At 38.8% G+C, this 17,738-nt stretch overlaps 1 protein-coding gene across 7 annotated transcripts in view; it reads left to right on the top strand.

Moving 5' to 3' along the window:
- The first annotated feature begins 371 nt into the window (after positions 1 to 371).
- The window catches only part of LOC137295449 (spectrin beta chain, non-erythrocytic 5-like), a 133,208-nt gene continuing 115,841 nt past the window's right edge, over positions 372 to 17,738 (top strand). For 6 of the 7 annotated variants that reach the window (XM_067826821.1, XM_067826827.1, XM_067826826.1 and 3 more), the window contains exon 1: positions 372 to 553. The gene's annotated coding sequence lies outside the window, so the exon portion shown is untranslated. Of the gene's footprint in view, positions 554 to 5,122; positions 5,227 to 17,738 lie in introns of those variants that run through there. The other variant, XM_067826822.1, reaches the window with a different exon arrangement.

Genomic DNA, 17,738 nt, shown 5'->3' on the forward strand with positions numbered 1-17,738 from the left:
ATACGGGGCAGTTAAATTTGAATTCGAAATTAAATATGCACCAAATGGCATTTCTATATCAGATGAAGCAAATAAATGTAGAGACGTGAAATCAAGTCCCGTTATAATCTAGAGTGCGCTGTCCAGCTTGGAAAACATGTCAATAAAGGTACAAACAACTGAAAAACTGCAATGTTTCAACGACATGTTCAAATATAATAATGTCGCACTTTCTCCTATGCTTAAAATAAACAAATACAATTTTTGCGGTTAACAAACAGTGGGGTTTCCCAGTCACAAAGCAAGCCATTCTTCGTTGTCCCATTATCTCAGGTCAAGGCATGAATGTCCCATACAGCACCGCCCAGCAAATAGTGTACGTTTTTGCCGCTAGGTGCGCTGTCGACTGACAGGTAGCCGTCCGCGACAGGTGAGACGACCAGCCATTACTCAGCGATACGGATCTCGCTACACGACTTGAATTGGAAGGTGTGGCTGAAAGGATAGTGCATGTTGCACCTAACACGTGGGATATCACTGCAAATTGAAGTACGCGAACGGATATACTGCTGAGGTAAGTTGTCTCCTTGTGGTTTATATTTTAGCAGTCGTGGGACACTTTGAGTTGGAATGATGACAAGTCCCTCTCGGACAGAAAGTTCATATGGTTGTCTTATTTACGCGCCTTCTATAATTTGAATGACATGAATGATGTCACATCTGAGGTCAAAATGACACATTTCGGATTTGTCGCTGAATTGTCCCATTGATCACATGTAATCATCTCAGTCATGTTTTCTTGATGTTCGTCGGTTAAACTAAGAGCAGTGCCAAGTTAGCAAACAGCTTAGATTTAGAGGGGACGAAGTGCGTAGCGAGTTCAGGCCACAGTAGATCTAGTTAGCCAACATTCCACCAGTGATGGCAAGTTAGCGCATCACTGCACATACCTCTATAACACAGGGGTACCCCTTCATATTAAGTGGTCTTACACGGGTAAAAGAGGTAATTGGTCAGTGAAGTGTTGACACAGAAGCAGAACGTAAACGCATTAGATTCAATAACGCCAATCGAAGTAACACATGTTCAGATATTGAATTTCTCTGAGTGTTTTGTAATTGAAACCTAACACTTGAATCACATATGCCGGTATGGTGGTGTGTTGTGTGACAGTGACTGTACAGGGAGTCGGACATCAATTTTCTGCCCAGTGAGAGCGTCTGGGGTTTTGTCCTGTTTCACTAAGGCCTGTTTTGGGTCATTGGTGCAGTGTCATGTCTGGAGAGCATAAACCTAACGTCAACACAGACCCACCTCATCTTGCGTCACACCGAGATGTCCAGTCCTACATGTCATCAGTAAATAGTATGGTAGAAAGACACTCCAGTGCCTAATGGTCTGCCGAAATGCCCAAACTGCATCCTTCATAAGAAACAAACATCAAGTGAAGCCAGCCCCTCAGCAACCCAATGTATGAAAGTATAATGACATCCCCAGGTGATCAGCCCCATTGACCCACCTAACCCTGTGTAGTGATGCAAGAAAGTGGCTAGTAGAGGAAAAGACAAGACTCGAAACACATCAAAGTTTGATTCACAGAATATAAACATTTAGCTTTCAATATCAATAAAATATGCTACTTAATTACATTGCATTTTTTATAGCCTTGGATACACATTAAATCATCTTAGAGTATGCTTCTTTTGTCGTATCACTGCATTGAATGTGTGAAATATTGATGGATCCTCCTCGATAGCTCAAACTAATCAATTACAGACGGGTAACTGTCCAAGATCAATAGCCCTCCTTCGCAAGACACGTTGTTGAATGTCACTGTCACCACACATGTTTAACAGTGGACATCAGGAGCTACCAGTCAGAATTCAAGTCTTGCCTAACTGATACATATTTTCCCTTAATTTCAGTTAAATTCTATATTGTAGTACAGCCATGTAACAATGTTTACTATGTAATTGATTAAACTGTACCTAAAAATATTAATGATGAGTCCCAAAGTGAGAACATTGGAACACTGTGCTGTAACATTCTGTCACGCTTCACACATTAAAATTAGTTAGTTGTGATAAGCTGTGTTGTCACAAGCAGTCAAGTGTTCATGGATACAAGAAACAATAAAACAGAGTGCAGTCACTCATGATAAAGTGTTGTGTAAGGTACTTATGTGAAGTGTTTCCACACCTTATATAGCAACTGAGTCCGGAGTGGCCCACAGGCAGGGAGTGGGTTCTTTTCAGGCTGGGGTGACGGTGTTGTGTGGGTAGTGATTAGTGGACATGTATTGGTAAACTGCTTGTCAAAGCTCCACCGTTTGACCCATTTTCTTCAATAGAGAGTTCAATGCTGCTTAGAACTTGTCTGTTTAGTTTTGTGTTGTGGTTTGAAATATTTTTGAAGATGGAATGCTTTCAGTGAACAGTGGTCTTCTCATGAGCTTTTGTAGCTCTGTTGTTGAAGTGGGTCGAGGTTGGTTGCAAGTATGTAGTGTTGGAAAGGTGTAGAAGTCGATGATCTGTACAGGTAGTACATTATTTCAAGAGTTAAGACTTGGTTGTGGTCACGTTGTATGCAGATACCTTGTGTTAAGAAAATGTTCTCATTCTATCTTGGAATGATGTGAGAATGCATAAGCAGTGTGAACTAAGTGTGTTTGTTTGTACTCAGTTCAATCTCAAAACAAACTGAACGAGATTCAAATGATGTTGCTTATCTCATGTCCAAATGCACTGAACAACAATTTGATTTTCTTGTCCAATTTGCCAGATGTTACTATGAAAAATTCCAATACTAATTGCTTTGTTGCAGCGTCACCTTCCAAACCAACTCTGATCATAATTTTATACGAAATTTTTGGAATACATTATTGTTTTTATTCTCTCTTTTTTAATATCCTGAATAAAATACATAAGGGACCATGAATATTTTGAGAAGTATTTCTCTTTTTCAGTGGGGCGTTATGGTAGCCTTTTGGTTAAAATGTTTGCTTGTCACACTAAAAACCGAGTTTGATTCCCAACATTGGTACAGTGCATGAAGCCCATTTCTGGTGTCTCGCGTTGTGACTGAAAGTGACATAAAACTAAACTCACTCACTCCTTTTTGTGGTGAAGACTCACCAGACATTTTCAGTGTTTGTTATATGAAGTGTTCAAATGAATTTCACCATGGAATTGTTTGCTTTTAGTGGAAATGCTCAATATAAGACAGACATTCAAAAACTGTTAATTTCAATGGTTTTTAAGAGTTCTCCTGAGCTAGAAGCCTTGCCTGAGTGTGAGTGGCAAGTCGATATACCAGTGCAGTCACGTGACACAGGTCATGTGATATCACTGGCTGTCTCTATTGGAACTTCACCTTGTAAGGGTTCCTTGTCAGGGAAACAAATTTGCATTTGTGGAGATGCAGTTCAATTTATTTTGCATCCAAATTTTTGCGAAAACTTTCTGATTGCTCAAAGGTGCGGCAAAGTGTACGGATAAATTTGTTCACCAATCCTGAAGTGTGCCTTGAATTACCAGACGGAGCAATATCCAGCATTAGGTTGCGGTGGTTTACCTTTGGGTCACCTCATCCAACATGGACATTGACTGCCAGGGGTTTCAGGTGCATGGCTATGTGCTTTGTGGACTGTCATGTATGAAGAACACAATATCTCTGCCATGCTGTGTGGACAGAGCTGCAGGCACACAAGAGTTCTATTGTCTCCACATAGAAAATCCATTGCCATTGACTGTCAACACTGTGTCTGGCAAGGAGGCCATCCATTGCTACTGCTTCTGCGTCTGCTTCTGCGTCTGCTCCTGCGTGACTGCTGCTCCAGGATCACTAGAACCGCTGGCAATATTGACTGTCATTTTTGCTTCATGCTGGAATGCTACTCTTTTGAAGTATGGATAAAAGATGTTCTTATCTTGAGTGCCTTGATATAGATTTAGGCTTATAGAAATTTGTTTGTCTTGGAGTTAGTTTGATATGGGCATTATTAGAATTGGTCGAAGCAAATATTGGTCAGTGGATATTGATGCGCATGGTCAGTGTATATATGGGGCAGTATTCAGTTATTATTACATGGTTCTGGCAGAATTGATTCAACCTACAAAATCACAAAGTCATTTTTCCAATTTACCATTGACAATCTTGATATTCCCTTTCTGCAGTGTTTGCACTCTATAATCATGGTAATCTTTACAGGCTTGTGTTTTTCGTTTCTGTGGTTTCGTTGATAAGTTCGTGGGAAAAGAACTTGATCATTATAGATTTCACACATGAAATTGTTTGCTGAGTCAGCAGTTTGTCACATATTGTGGGCAGGAATGGTTGTCATGATTCATTACAAACTAAAGCAAATACATTGTATATTGATTGATGGTGTGGCACGTCTACAGCTGTGTAGTAGTAGAATGGTCTGTAGCTGTGGCCATGATTAAATGTCGTTTATTAAGTTGCATCATTAAGAGGGTTTTTGAATAGATGATTTAGTACACGTATGAATACTAAGTATTTTTTGTCTTGTGACCTTGTTCTTGGTATCACTGATTATCAATGCCTGCATAGTTTATTATTAGCTGACCGAATGTTTGTGAGTTTATGTATTATCTGAAAATCAGTGCAGTGTGAAAATGCAGTTATGCGTTACATTACCCAAAGGTTTACGCATTAAATATTTATGTCAACAAACATTACTTCTCAGACATACTTCATAAACATACAAAAACATGTGGTCACCACAAGGATAAGTGACAGCATCGATCACAATGATGCTAAACGAGGCTTGTCATTTTTGTTGTCCAAAACTGGGCTTGTGCAAAAGTACATAAAGAAAACTTCATCTTGTTGGCAGAGTATTGCTTTATGATCACTAGCAGTTTGTATATTTCTTCTTAATGTTCTTAATGAAATCACTGGTTGTTTTATATCAAGCTGTTGTAAAAAATATGCTTTTTTGGTCGCAATTATTTACATACAAAAAATGGGTAAAAAGTTGTCAGATGTTGTGCTAATAGACAGGTAATCTAATCTAAACTCGTACACGACCACAAATTAACATGTAATTGTTGCATCGGCTGCAAGATCGAGGTGATAGAGTTTATCCCCAACTCTGCGGAAATGTCAGAGTTGAGAGCATGTTGATTCTCAGTGCCTGTCATGCTAGTGTTTAGACGAGGATCATCTGGAGTGATCCCCATGCACCAGCCTGTTTACTTCTTTGCTAGATCTTACCTGTAGCAAGTAGGTAATTATGTTTAACTAGTGTAATTAGCCATGGGCATTACAGAATATACCCGTGTTGGCCTGGTCCTCCATGGATCACACAGCACTATCAGCTGATGTCGACGGATAGTGTTACATGTGTACACACATTCACAGCGTGGCTTTCCTGAGCTGTAGAATGTGTCTTTTTAACATATGCTGATGTTGATGTGGTATCTTTTTAACTGACGTTATTGCGGCTTTTAGTTTACATGTATTAGGAATTCTCTTGCCGAATTCGCTGATAACCTATGATAAGAGGATTAGAGACCTGTGAAGGAGCGGGCTATGGGTTAAGTTAAGAAGCTGGAATGTGATTAGTTTCTTTTCAAATGGTTCTTTTTTTCAGAATATGTTTGTAAACTCTTACCTAAAGACATTAATCAGTTTCTTATCGTTGATAGAACATGATTGTGTAAGTGGATATGACGGTTTCATAGGGCACTTGTTAAATTGTCCAGAATTAATCACATGCTTCAAATAATACAATCTGATAATCTACCACTTTAAAGTGGTGTTCAAATTATTTTCTAGTAACAATTCTAATGACAGTTATATGATGTACTTACTACTGAATGCAGTTAATTAATGCCTACTAATGTAATATGTATACTGCTCCAAAGAAGTTAAGAAACATGACAGATATTAATGTGAAAGAAAAGGGTTCCTTAACATCTGTTGAATGGTATACATAAGAAGGCATTTATTGTTGTTGATTCCAAGTATGAGTGAGTTTAGTTTTATGCTACTTTTAGAAATATTCCAGCAACATGATGGAGGGGGACACCAGAAATGGGCTTCACACATTGTACCCATGTGGGGAAGCAAACCGTGTCTTTTGTGTGATGAACGAACGCTTTAACTGCTAGGCTACCCCACCACCCTACAAGAGGACTGTCAGCAGTCATATATTATCAGTCATAATTATAAATATATAATAATGCGATTTGTTTGTTTTAATTATTAACTAAGGGAGTGAATGTTAAGAAATGCACATCGCCCTTATTTTCAAAACGATCGTAGCCCTAAGAATTCGTAAACTTCGTAGTCAATCTGTTTAGTATGGACTTAAGAAGTTTGTATGGCCACGAATGTTTCGAGAATAGCTAGCCTGTATATTTAATTCAGAAGGATCCTTCAAAGACCAGGTGATGGTCACGTGACCTCAGTCTCCGAGTGTGAACTGCGGTTTTGTAGTTGATGGTTGAGTTGTCTGCTGGACATATTTCTAGTGTTGGAATCAAAGGGATGTCATATCTGTCAACAGACTGGCTCAATGTTTTTATGGGTTGACCACACCGATCAATGACCTTGAAATGTGCATATTATCTCTATCAATATCTACACATCCGTGAAATGACTCCTTGAAACAGGTTAGAGTGTAATCCCATGTATAAATGTTGACATGACTCTGGCTGCTGAAAAGAGAATTGGAAATGTTTTTCAACATGCCTGCCAAACATTGTTTGAGGCGTACAAAGTGAATAGGATGAAGGTAGTATTTATGTTTGAAACTTCAGCCATACCACACTGAACAGAGCCAGGATATGATGGCATGAAATTCAACATGCTGGTATCAATAATGTTTGATAAACATGTGGTAAGCAGTGTTCGGGCAATGTCACTAACATCAAACAATTACAAAGTGCTATATTTGTGTATCTGCTGAAAGCTTTCCTTGGCCGATCTTTGTTTGGTTTGGCGGTAGTGAAACGAAGACATTGAAATAAATAACAATGTTGTGGTTGTGCTTATCTTCAAAACATATAAAATTGTTTCTCTTTAAGCCTTGTCATGGATTGTTTAGAAACCTCTGTGTACTTTATTCCATGTCATACAAATTGTTCCCTGTCATTTCACACGTGTAATTGGCTTATTGACCGTGTTACGTCAAGTCTGTGAAACACAACTGTTACGGCTGGGGAGAGCCGAGTGGTTAAAGCGTTCACTTGTCACACTGATTGCCCAGGTTCATTTCCCAACTTGGGTACAATGTGTTTAGCCCAATTGTGGTGTCGTATGCTGTGATTATAAGAAGGCATCAAACGGAACTCACGCACAACAAACCATGGATTCAATGTCCACAATGGGTTTTGCTCTTTCATAGTGTTGCTCAGGCTATCAGCCACCTCTTTATCTGACTGGAACTGTTTAGTTTTTCCTTCTATACTTATTTGCAACATAGCTGAGTGTACCAGCATTCTCCCACTTCCCCCTTCCCCATCATTGAACAGGTTAACCATTTTTAGACTGATGGACAGGTTGAGGATAGATAAACCAAAATATCTTCAAGGACAGTGTTAATATGCTACTTCACTTTATTATTGATAGTAAGTACTGGTCATGTCAAAGTGAGGTACTAGAGCTGATAGACTAGGTGTTGAATGGATTAAGGGCGCACCATATGGCCAAGACACTGTGAATAGAGAGTCATAATCTGGGCAGTTAACAAGCAAGTACCTGTACATTGTGAAAATGGATGTGCTTGCTGGATCTAGAGGTGTAGTCAATGGATGATACACCCATTTTCTGGTCACAGTTCGTGACTGCTGTTGAAGGACATTGTGGGCACTTGCTACTGGGAATTACCTTCCCAATGGCCATGAATTATACATGAGAGGAAACATAATCGTGGAATGTGGCCTGCTTGTTGGACCAGAACAGACCTCTGAGGCTACACCTACCTGATGGCCCACCCCTCTCCTCAGGTTGCAGCAGGCTACTGTAGACACACCTGGGTAGCTCTTTCTCGTCAGCTGCAGAGCCATGCCTACCTGTGGAAGGCTACTGTATCTGACATCAGAATGCTTTCTTCTTATCAGCTAGGGGGAAAGACTACCTGTTACAGTGTTAACTCCTCCTTCTTGTAGTGGAGAGCTTCTGTATAGAACAGGCGATGGTATATTTTCATCAGCTTAAGAGCTACCCCTAATTGTGATTTCTCCATTCCTGGTATTGAGAAGCTTCTGTGTCACACAGTTGGGTACTCATGTATTGATATTGAATGTGTTAGTTTAGTTTTCCGCCGCTTTTAGCAATATTACAGCACTATCAGGACGGAGGACATCAGAAATGGGCTTCATACATTGTACAAATGTGGGGAATTGAACCTGCACCTTCGGCGTGACAAGCAAACACGTCATCCATTAGGCTACTACACTGCCCCCATACAGATATTGAGAGCTATTAAAGACTTAAGAAACAACTAGCCTGCATCACTGGACACATTAAATCCAACTGGCTCATGCTTACAACTCTTTAATTATGACATGATAGTTGACTATGTGTGAAAATTATCACAACATTTGAAGTATTGCTTCAAATGAATCTTCTGTAGGTGTTCAAAAACTAACACTCCTCTACTGAGAAAGTTTTAAATGAATGCAGTACAGGGATGTGTTGGTGTCAAATGTGTCCCCAAACCCCTTATTGTGATACTGGAAGATATTGGTGTTCAGGGCACCAATCTCTCAAGTTGAGTTTCTTTGCCATGCCAGAAACTAGCGTTCAGTTCCTGATAAGGCTTCTTTGCTTGTCTGCACCAGCCAGTGCTTGTGGGGTTCACCGAAATGGTAAATATCAGAGACTGCATCCTTTCATGTAGACTAACAACTAGTCTCTGAAATGAACATATTTTACTGAAAAAGTTTTTAAAAACAAAATTATATAATGAAATTGAGCCCTGAGACTTCCTTCATTTAACTGAAGCTAAGAAATCTAGACTTGCCACATTTTCAAGACTTGCGTGGACTTTCTTGGATATATTTGCTTCAGGGTCTGTAATGCAAACTACCCTTCAAGCTTTCCTCTCACATCACCGGTCAGCCAAACAGCCAGACATGTAGTTATTGTGAACTCCTATTGAACCCTGTTCCACCAACCCTGACAGTTGCATAGAGATTACTAATATCTCCTGGAGTGACTTTGGATTAGAGACAGTCTTGATATGGGAACAAACTCACTATGTTTATAAGGATGCATGTGTAAGCTTTTGCAGCCAAAATTGTTTGAAATTGTCAGGTATTTGTAGACCCAATTGCTTGAAATTGTTGGGCATTTTTTTACCAGATTGCTTAAAATTGTCAGGCATTTCAATATTTCTAGACCAAATAGCTTAAAAATTGTTAAGCATGTGTTACCCATTTTTTGGTCCATTTTCAATTGCTAGAAATTGTTAATCATTTGTTGCAGTCTCTGTTCAACATATGTTCGGGCAGCCATAATAACTTTATTTCCCTTTGTCGTGTTTATTTACTGACAAATTCTGAATCCCAGTTCTAATGAAACAGGTCACATGTTTACAAGATAAACAACCAGGCATCGTTAAAGGACTGTGCATTTTCCATATGTTTAAACTGGAATGTGGCATTTACTGCAGGGTAAAGGTTTGTCCAAATTGTCTATAAACATTATATGTTCATTATTTTTGTAAAAGACTAAAGCATTTCATGGCAGTGATTGAGTGTAGTTATGTGCCCGTTTTACCAGTATTCTGGCAATATGTCTTGGGACACGGAAAATGGGCTTCACACATAGTACCCATGTGAGGAATCAAACCTGTGGAGCTACCCCACCATCCCTTTTCATAACAGATTTCTGCTATTTTTTCACTGTAGTTTGATTTTGCTGATGAAGGGAGATTATTAAATCTGTAAGGTCTTAGTTTGTCTATCTCTTGGATTTTGGTCGTAAAATCTTGGCTTGTATCTAAGTATATAGTTTAGAGACCAAGCATGTTTTGAAAGACTTAACCATCCTGTTGTATGATTGCTCTTTGGCACGTGTTTAAGCATGTGACAAAGAAATAAACTATACTGAATGGCCAAAAAAATGCAACACTGGCATTTTCTCAAGTTTTTAAATAGAAAACATAAACATGAGTGCTATCTTTATTAGGTTTCATTTTTTTGAAAATTGCATTTCTTTCACTGTTCAGTATACACCTGTTATTCTTTGCCCCAGTGACTGTAAGATCCTGGCAGGGTTCCGTCATTGATTCACCATCTGTGACCAGTGATCAATGCATGTGACCACATATTCTGACATAATTCTCATCGAAATGACTCCCTGATTCTCATTTGGTTTGCGATAAATTGAAGTACACATACCACGGTGATTGGATACATGCATATGAAGAGAAACAGAAATCTTAGTCACAATGACAGTCTATTTGTGGAATAGCAGTGTTTGCATTAATGACCTTGCTGTTTCCCAGCAGCCCAAATCATGTTGCCAAATTTCTCCGTGTTCAGTAACTAAAGTGATTCTATTTTCATTCACATTCTGTTTGGACTTGTCATTGGAGACTGTCATTCAGTCTTTCAGTGCTAAAGCTGTTGATCACTGGATTGTCTGGTCCAGGCTTGATAATTTACAGACTACCACAATATAGCTGGAATGTTGCTTAGTGCTGCACTGAACACAAACAAGCTTTCCCCAAAGCATGGTGCAACTGTGCTATAGAAACCCTAAGAAGGATTTTCAGTATAGAGTGAACGATGTCTGTCAAAAATGTGTGACAGACAAGGCCACTAAACTATAAAATTCAAGAATTTCAGAATTAAGTTTGGCAGGACAAAGTAGGATCAAAACTTGTCATCTTGTCTTATTCCTGGAAACCTTGGTCAACCTATTAATACATACATTTATTTGTGCACAACCACCCCTAGATTGGATTATAAGTTCAAATCAGTATAGAAGCAAATACTTTATGTAATGATTGGAGATCTTCTATCTCAACACATAGTGTAAAGAGTCCCTGAACATTTATGCACTAATCATGGAGTACAGAGTCGTAGCAAGGCTACATGAACTTTTATCTTATCTCACACATGAATGTCGCTTTCTGATTGGCTAAGCGCTATTCTATTATTTTCAATGTACCCCGCTTACAGGCGATGTATTATTTTCAATGTACACCACTGGCAATTCTGAACTTTTCTGGTGCTTCATGGTAGTACTACTTTGTATCGAATAACGTTGAATCACACGTGAAGCACGGAAATTACTGATCTTTTGCGATTGAAAATCGATGGAAGCGAGATAACTCTAAATCTGTTTATCTTGTCTCATCTGCAAAATGGCGATTCACTTCGCATTCAACAGAAGTGCTTCAAACAGTTCAAAATTAAAATTTAGGTGTTCTGTAAGATAAATACATTGTTCATTGGTTCCTCAGGGACCATGGGCTTATGTACCCCGTGAGGTTTGTTTATGTTCCCCCAGCCCTGCGCGCCCATGGACCCCTTGTGACCAGTGAACAACTTATATTCTCCTGCACCATGTTGTGGTCCAGCGACTGAGATTAGATCTGAGTCTTATCTCTGCACCACTACAGAGGAGACGTGGCTGTTGACAGGGCTGAGTGGCCAGGTAATGAACTTGTCCAGTGGCTGACCCCTCCCAGAAAGCCAGGACAATCCAAACTGAAGATGAAACGAATTCCTATTGACAACTTGTTAGTCCTGAAGTCAATATTAGTCATCCGACTAGTTGCTTGTTCCGACTGCCTCCTGAAAATTGATTTGTTCTATTACAAGGACTCGGTGAAACACCACCCAGAACCTTGAGTTAATGTGTATGTTATACACCAGTAATTGAAACCTCAAGATATATTTTAATATTTTGTCAGATTGTTTTTGTGTTGATTATTCTTGCCCAAACAAATATTTGTGATCTTTATGAGCCAATTCGAAATTTGAGTCTAGATAAAAGCAGATTCATTTCATGCACATTCATTTTCATGAAATCTCTGAACTTTAAAAATTTCTAATTATATTCCAGGACTTGAATGCTAACAAAGTTGTCATTTAAATGTTACTGCCTGTTAAATGTTATTTTTCTTTGGTCAGTACATGCATTGCATGCTCAGTGGTGGGGTAGCCTTGTGGTTAAAGTGGTTGCTAGTCATGCTAAAAAAGCCAGGTTCGATTCTCTCATGGGTACATTGTGTAGAGCCCATTCCAGGTGTCCCCTTCCATGATATTGCTGGAATATTGCTAAAAGCTGCAGTGAAACGATATTCACTTGCTCATTCTCTGCATTGCATGCTACTGAATGAGTCCTGTCTGAACAGTGTTGATAACTGCAGTATCTTGTATCATATTTCATTACACAGTGCAGAAAATCAGTCATTTACCTAAAATAAAATATGAGAAATGATTCATGAAAACGATGAAACACTTCTGTGACGTCAACACATAGTTTCATGACTGTACATGTTATACTTGCAGAATTGAAAGATAAATGTTTTGAATTGTTTTTTTTGTTCTGTTCAGTAGATGATACTGTAGACTTTTACATAACATGAAATCCAATTTTTTCTTTTTATGTTATGATTCTCGTGCATTGGCATCAGATACCTTATTTTATATGCTTGCAGAATTTTCAAGATATACACTCTTACATTTAAAATGTATATCATTTATATGTGTAATGAATTTGTGTTTGGCTTTGTCCCTGCTGTGTTTATATTTGTAGTTAATAGAAATTGCCACTGTTCCTTCTTGGAATGCTATGCAATAAGTATATATCTTATCAATATCATTTAAATGACATGCATAGCTTAACATGAATGGGAGAATGTCAGGTACTGTTGAACTGGTTGACCAATGACTATAGATATATGCAGTCTGGACATTCAAATAATAATTGGCTTTAATGATACCCTGACAGCGAGCATGGTTAGATGGAGTTGGGCCCTCAGAATCCGGAAATCAGGAACATCTGAATGTCAATCTTTATTTGTGTTTCATGTCATTAGAATGATCTACACTTCCACTGTTAATTTGTTTAGAAATATTAGAAATTCATCTGAGGCATTGGGGTAGCTGTGTTGTTAAACCATTCACTTGTCATACCAAAGACCCAGGTTCGATCACCCACATGGTTCAATTACCCACATGGGCACAATGTGTGAAGTCCATTTCTGATGACCCCTACTGTAATTTTGCTGAAATATTTCTAAAAGTGGGATAAAAGCAAATTCACTCACTCACTAGAAAAACATCTTTACCATATTTAGTAACCTGAAGACCCCATAATCCTTCAGAAAGCTATTACAGATCAAGCACAATGGCATGGGGTAACATGGACATACTTGCTCCATGCAGTAAAAGCTCATGGGTTAGAACCCATGAGGACGTGCCATAAGAGGCAGTGCAAGGGTCTCAATGGCCAGACTCACTGATTGGTGCACCAGTCACATGGATCAGCTCATGACGTCAATCACTTGATTATCTGGTCCAGACTCAATTTCTTATAGGTGGATTTCATATAACTGACATATTGCAGAGTGCAGCATTGAACAACTAACAAGATGGTGATGTGAAGAGTAACGACTGCTGAATAAGTTCACAGTAATTCTAAATATTGTTAATTATCATGTTTGAATGAGAAGGGAAAAGCATTGAACAAATGACACTGGTAGCAGTTTGTCATATATGAATGAAAATATTGTATTGCGGACAGTATCTATCAAATGTTACAGCAGTGAGAACTGTATCCTTGCACCAAAGCTGGACTGAGTGCTAAGGCCATGGATGTATAGTATTTCTTTCCTCTGAAAAGGTGAGTCAAGATAAAGGGACAGTACAAGGATATCAGTCAGTTAGTAGACTATTAATTTATTTATTTTTTAAGTTACCAGTTAAACTATTAATTATTACCTTGGAAACATGCAAGTCTGAGAACTGGCATCAACAACACTTCCATGAGCCCTGAGTTCCCCATTGCAACAGAGGCACACTCTCATCATCACTTTGGACCACGTCAAGCATCTTGTGATGAAGGGAGCCAAACAATCACAATCACTCCCACATGCCTAATCTGGGCACATGTTTATTTCTTTACTGATGGAAATGATGTTGAACTCTGAAACTGTTGTTGAAAATATAGGGTCAGATATGCCCAGGTGTCAAGAGGACCAAGTGAATCACAGCAATAATGCTTTAGTCAGAGTATTTATTCTTGTAAGATTACAGCATATTGATTTGATTTTAGGATTGGCTACTTGTGAATAAGTTTATGCAAAGGTGAAACTTATAACTATGTATGGTATTAGCAAACATTGTGAACAGTTGGTGTATCACAGCCATGCTTGTGCTTTGTTATGGCCCTATACATTGCTTTTCATTCTTAATAGAATTGGAATGTGTCAAAAGATATTTTGATTCTGACTCGAAATCTTTTTAGCTTGACATCAAAATAGTTTGACGGGCTTGTCATCTAGGATGGGCTGCCAGTATTAATGGCTGTAGGTATTATCTCCAGACTCAGTGTGTTTAATGCACTTCAAGAGGTTGTGCCATGACATTATGCATATGTCATGGCAGTTCACCAACATGTATTTCCCATCAAGAAGGCCATATTTGAACTGCATCACTTCATCCTCACCTTCATCTGCAACTTGTTGCAAGTCCAGAACATTTTTCTTACCCACCCATTCATGATGATATGGGTACACTTGTGAAGTTTCAAGCGTTTCTCTTTGTACTGGTCATACCAACAGTGAGTTGCGAACCACTCCTAGTCTGATCACAAGGCTTGGACTCTTGGACCCTGTGTCAGTCTCCTGGGGAAGGAATTCCCTCTATTGTATCTGTGTTGATTCAGGCAAAGTGGCTGCCCCCACCCGTCAGCCATCCGGATATATATGTTGCAACTGTCAATACAACATTTACTGGCCCGAGTTGGATCAATTCACGTGCCTTTTTAGGTGATCATTCATCTTGGACTACATTTTATGGAGTACGGTTCTAAAATCATTAAATTTTATATGCTGATTGTTATGATTGGACAAATGGGGTAGTCTTGTATCCTTGTGCATCAAAATAGTAGAGTGGCGTTGGTGTAGCCTAGTGGTAAAAGCGTTTGCTCGTCACACCAAAGACATGGATTCTATTCCCCACATGGGTACAATGTGTGAAGCCCATTTTCTGATGTCCCCCACCATGATATTGCTGGAATATTGCTAAAAGCGGCGTAAAACTAAACTCACTCACTCACTCAAAATAGGAAATGTTGTTAGTAGTTGATCAGTGAATATTATATATAAATGAGAAAGTGCCAATGATATGGAGAGACTCAAGAGACAGAGGGAAGAGAGGTGTATTGAGAGATGGATGGAGGGAGAATGGATGGATGGACAAATGAAAAAGACAAGGATGCCCTTGTATATTTAATGTTAACTTGCTAATTGCTAAAGAATAATTATGTACTTATGTACAGTGTCGTTGCAATTGTGATTCAATTTGCAGCCTACTTTTCATTTAGCACATAACACTTGCCTGTGAGTGTATATGTGACATGCATGCATTACTTGCAGTAAATATGTGACATTGTCCCATCTGGGACAGAATCACTTCAAGCTGTGCATATACACTGCGACAAAAACAATGTTCAGACTGGCTCCGGTGGTCGGCAGTAATTCGATACACATTGACCAGAATAATTTTGGAATAGTTTTCGTCTCCAATACATGAGGGAGTAGTTGGCTTTTATTTGGTTTTGAATTCTTTCCTGAAGCGTTGTTTCTGGCTTGTTGATGTGACACCAAATTAATGCAGTGACAGATTCCTTCTTGCCTTGCAGGGCTTTGTTTAGGAATTACAGAATTTCTGTAGTATCCTAAGTGACGTGTAAGCTGCAATAGGTCCCAGTTGTTCAGAGTGCAGCAATAGTGTTGGACTTGATGATCAATAATAATATAAGTCTCAGACGTTGGGTCGTGGGTCATAGATTGTAGTGATTGGTTCATTGTTTTAATGACCTTGTAAGTGTGAAAGGTGTGGTTGGGTAGTCTTGTTGTTGAGGCGTTCTCTCGTCATGCCAAAAACCTGGGTTCGATTTCCCACATGGGTACATGTGTAGAGCCCTTTTCTAGTGTCCCCTGCTGTGATTTTGCTGGAATATTGCTAAAAGGGCGTAAAATCCAACTCACTCACTCACTCACTGAAAGTGTGAAAAGAAGGATGTGCTGTTTATATTTTCTGCATTAAGTGCAGTGTTTATCCTCTTAGAAATATAACCAGGCACTGTTGCCATTTGATGTGCCAGTCTTCTTATTGTCTCGAAGTAAAACCTTCATCTCCCTTCATATGATTCCATTCTAAGTTGTATTTTGGTGTCTGGTACCTTGGACAACTTAAAGTATGCACAGTGAGTAAATATGCCTGCCTGGATTATGAGTTCGTGAGCAGTAGTCTAATCTTGTTTGTGTACACAAACAAGCAAATAATCTACTCATTACATAAAAAAGCATGTTGATTGTGGTAAGCAGACTCTGTCACAGAGAAAACTCATTGTCTGGTTTATTGACACCTATATGTCTGCCTGCCTGTCTGCTAAAAACAATATGCAATGCACAACGTCAATCACTGACCACATGCAATTAACATCTGTCTGGATTATAAGCCATAAAGAAAGAGCCGGCTAAGTGTATCAGCAAACGAACCAGTGGTCAATGACAAGGAATCTTTACACATGAGTGCACACCCAACTGCTCTGACTTGGTACGGTATCGCAACTGCTTCATATCGAGTGAGGTAAGCCTAAATACAAAATATTGCACTTTTGATTTGCGATTATAGGCTTATAATTTTTTTTATTTGTTTTTTCACAAGTGATAACTGTGTTTTAATTATGTTTGGTTTTTTTGGTTGCATGTAACCTTTAAGAAAAACTACTAACAGTGGCAAAATCATCTCTGTGATCAGATTCAGAAAAGTATCAACAGCTTGTCATAGTCATGATTCACCTGCGCTGATAATTAATTACTTGTCGAAATGTACTATGTCCATATTCCTTTCATGCTCCCTAAGTCAGTCAGTCAGTTTACAACTCAATAGCTCAAGTCTTTTGTTAAGAGTAAATAGAAGATGTTACATTCCTTACAGTTTTTAATTTATATGGGATGTAATCCTTAATACTTTGTGGTCAGATATGAATAATATCTTTTTGTGTTTAACAAAGACCTCATTTTCACATTAAATCTGACTTAGCATTTCCAGTAAGTTGCGATGAATTTCAGTTATGTGCCATCATTGCAAACAGCTATGCTACAAATTACAGATCCCAGGGACATTGGAAGGCTTTGGGGAAGGGTTATTCTATCCATGTGTGCTTCAGGGACATGCTTTTTCTGAGTTTTTCTGATCATTTGCTTCTCTCACAAATTCTTCACAGTCCTTAAGTTAATGTTTTCACCTAAAATAGCCATTTGTCAAGTTTTCCCGTTTTAGCATTCAATATTTGGAGCGGAGGTGATGACAAAATGGGCAAAAACTGACCGTGTTTTTGACGTTTAATGACATCTGAAACAAGAAAAGTATCTCCTCACACTACAGATGCAGATTATTTCCAACCCAAAAAATTGTCCAACATTGAATTTTTCAAGCATAGCTTACAAAACCAATGAAACTTTCGCGAGTGGAGTCCCCTGTATAAACATTGAGATTTGGGGTTTGCTGTGAAGGATTGGGGCTGTAGACAGA

The sequence above is a fragment of the Haliotis asinina genome, chromosome 8 (assembly GCF_037392515.1).
Source record: "Haliotis asinina isolate JCU_RB_2024 chromosome 8, JCU_Hal_asi_v2, whole genome shotgun sequence".
NCBI lineage: Eukaryota > Metazoa > Mollusca > Gastropoda > Lepetellida > Haliotidae > Haliotis > Haliotis asinina.